This window comes from Bos grunniens, chromosome 15, assembly GCF_055505025.1.
Source record: "Bos grunniens cultivar Pamir isolate PY7600 chromosome 15, Bosgru_T2T1.0, whole genome shotgun sequence".
Lineage (NCBI taxonomy): Eukaryota > Metazoa > Chordata > Mammalia > Artiodactyla > Bovidae > Bos > Bos grunniens.
The window spans coordinates 46665956-46669668 of record NC_141179.1 but is presented as its reverse complement, the minus strand read 5'-3'; the positions used below and the strand labels follow the sequence as shown (position 1 = coordinate 46669668).

Below are 3713 nucleotides of genomic sequence, written 5' to 3'. Positions count from 1 at the left end.
CATTTGCAAGTACTTTTTCCAGTCCATAGGTTTTCATTTTGTTCATGGTTTCCTCTGCTGTGCAAAAGTTTGTAAAATATTCCTTCTTTATTTAGCTTTTGAAAGAGTTACCTCTTAAAAGAGTTATATTTGTGTTATCTTGTGAATTTCAAGTTTTTTAAGAAAGGCATTAAGTTACTGATATTTTGAGGTTCTGGGCACAGTGTTTTCATAGGGTAAGCATTCAGTGAATATTTGTAGAGAAGAAAATCTTCTGAGGTAAACAAGGCAAGGAAAGAAAAGAGTAAAGCTAGTAGAGCTATTGTTGTCTATCACAGTGTTCAAAGTACCTTTTAAAAATGTCAAAAATCATTGCCTCTGAATGTTGACTATCTTCCAGCCAGTTTGCTCAGAGCTCCCTTCACATCCTTGTTCCTCAGGCTGTAAATTATGGGGTTCAACATTGAAATCATAACTGAATAGAACAAGAAATGACCTTATCTCTTTCATTCATTGTCTTGGAATTGGGTCTCATGTAGGCAAATATTTCAGAGCCATAGTAGAGAACCACAACAGTGAGATGGGAGCTACAGGTAGAGAACACCTTGAGCCTCCCCTCGCCTGACTGCATCCGAATCACAGTGGAGATAATACGCCAATAAGAGACCAGGATGAGAGAGACAGGAGCTAGGAGAACAATCACACCCATTGAAAAGAGGGCCATTTCAGCATTGTAGGTGTCTGCAGAAGCCAGCTTCAGGAGTGCAGGAGGTTCACAAAAATAGTGATTAATTATGTCCTGTCCCTGGTAGGGGAGACAGAGTGTAAATGCACTGTCCACGGAACACACAAATGCCCCACTGATCCAGGACACTATGGCCAACTGACACAAACCCTCTGGGTCATGAGAGTAGAATAGTGTAGGGGCCTGCAGACTGCCACATAATGGTCATAGGACACCATCGCCAGAAGAGCACACTCTGTACACCCTGCTAGGAGGAAGACAACTATCTGTAGTGAGCACCCAGCAAAGGAAATGGTTTTCTTTTTTACAAGGAAGTGGGCCAACATCTGGGGAACGATGCTTGTAGAGAAACAAAGATCAACAAAGGACAAGTTTTTGAGGAAAAAGTACATGGGCGTGTGAAGTCGAGGGTCAGTTTGGATAAGGATTATTATGAGCAGGTTTCCAAAAACAGAGAGAAGGTAAATGATCAGGAAAACACAGAACAGCAGGATTTGGATCTTTGGATCCTGTGAAAGTCCCAGCAAGGTAAATTCAAGCACAAAAGTTTGGTTTCCTTCTCCCATTGATGTTTGTCCCTGTTTACCTGTCATCAGAAGGAGAGTAGATGCATTCTGAATGTTTGATTTCACAAGCTTTATAAACAAGTGCAATGTTAACAAGTGTACCTTGGGGACTATTTGCTTCCAGCTGCTTCCTGCAGTGTGCCAGTTAGCATTAGAATGCATATTGTCATTTCCACCAATTTATATAGCTTTTTAAGCCCAGTTTTCCTTGCTTGATCCACTTGGTAGTCTGAGTATCACAGTCTATACATTTTCCTGAGAACTCCCGACAAGGTAATTTACATATTGCTAAATTACTGTGAAATATGTTACAGATATTGCCTTTGTTTTGATTTCATTTTTTCACCTCAAGAAATATTTTGTACTTGCGAGACTCAGCAGTCTAAGAATGAGGTGAATTTGTTTAGTCAATAACAACTACTTGCTTTTTATATTTCAAAATTTAAAAATAGGGGTCAATGTCAAATTTGTCCATAATACTCCCAAAACATGACTTGGGAGTTCAAGCAGATAAATCATTATTATTAGTTCTTGCATTTTTCCACTGTATTTTTATAAAGAAGCTTAAGCAGCAATCCAAACAGGACAAGGAAGAAAAGAGGAAGTTATAACCATGGACTATAACCCTGACCTTTGTACAAATATTTCATATGATAAGGAGGAAAAGTAGTATGAAAAATTGTAAAATTCAGAAATATTCTATAAAGAGATTTTAGCACTGAGAGCCTTGTTCCAGTAAATGAAGCCAGGACCAAGCAACAACTTGAACTTCTGAACTGAATATTGCACAGCCTTGTCACACAATTTCAGCTCATTTTGGACCTCAGGTTTAGCCATGGTGGACAGTTCTGACTCCCCTGGCACTACAGACAATTTACTTCAGGGATCCCCTGCCTATCTTTCAGCATTCTGCCCACAGTGTTGGAAGCATGGGCAAGTTAATGTCCCAGAGGCAACCTTTAACCAATGGGCAATGGGGATTGATGAATAAATGCACCAGACATTTCTGGGAGGCAGCCTGTATGCTTCTTAGAAGTTGAGCTCTATATAGTTAAGCCCCCATTGTTTATTACTCCTACTTTTATTATTATTTCCCCTAAAGAGCTTTTTTTAGAGTTTTTTTTTTTTTCCTAATCACCATCCCTCATGAAATCATCCCTGAGATCAGTTTTCAAATAAACTGTCTGTACCCAAGCTCTTTTCTCAGGCTCTGCTTTCAAGGACCTAAATTAAGAGAGAAAGTACAGAATCTGATATGGAATCCTAATGGAGGCAACATGCATAGGCTGCCTTTTGCAGCCAGGGAGTCCCAGCTGTGCCTGCCGATAATAGATAACACTTCTTGGGTGCTAGCAGGGCCAACAGGCATTAAGGTCAGTTTGAGTCTGGTGCCACTGGTGACCATACAATTACCATAAATTTACCTTTAACACTCAGATTACTGGATTAGACTTGCAATTTAGAAGGTTTTGTGAGAGATATAGGAGCCTAACTATTGTGTCAAGGATCTTGTATGCCGGGTACTAGAACATGCTTTTGAGTTGTGGTGCTAGAGAAGATTCTTGAGAGTCCCTTGGACTGCAAGATCAAACCAGTCAATCCTGAAGGAAATTAACCCCGAATATTCATTGAAAGGACTGATACTGAAGCTGAAGTTCCAATAGTTTGGCCACCAGGTGCAAAAGCTGATTCACTGGAAAAGACCCTGGTGCTGGGAAAGATTGAAGGCAGGAAGAGAAGGTGGTGATAGAGGATGAGATGGTTGGATGGCATGACTGACTCAATGGATATGAGTTTGAGAAAACTCCAGGAGACAGTGAAGGACAAGGAAGCCTGGTGTGCTGAGTCCATGGGGTCACAAAAAGTAGGCCATGACTTGGTGACTGAACAACAGCAGAGCCTGCTACTACTAACACTACTACTAATAATGAAAGAAACCCAATGTTAACTTATAGATTTAAATTACTGAAAATCCACTTTAGGGCTGGCTTCAGGTGAGGTTCTAGCCAAACCCTCAACATGTTTCCTTATAGTCTTCCACATAGTCCTCATCCTAGCAACTATGAGGAATGCATGATTTCTTGCTCTCATCTAATCATAAAAGTAAAGTTTCTTTGCAACAGCTTTCTCATCAAAGGTACTGAGATAAAGTCTCATGTGGAATAGAGTCAGATTCCCTGCAAAAATATGTATCCACAAAAGAAATCAGGAAATTTTGAGCAAAGAAAACAGGATATGAAACAAGATAACCAACAAATAACCAATTCACTTGTATATTTTCCATTTTATTTTATAATACATGCCAGACTCTAATGCAAAAAATATGATAAATAGAACACAAACAGTGACAAAAAATAATGGAAAAGAAAGTACAAAGAATTTCTTTTTGGTCTTGGAATGAGGAAAAAAAATAATTATGATAC

At 39.3% G+C, this 3713-nt stretch overlaps 1 pseudogene; it reads right to left on the bottom strand.

Annotated features, from left to right (window-relative positions):
- Positions 1-368: 368 nt before the first annotated feature.
- LOC147357854 (olfactory receptor 2D3-like) lies at positions 369-1308 on the bottom strand (annotated as a pseudogene).
- Between the last annotated feature and the right edge of the window lie 2405 nt (positions 1309-3713).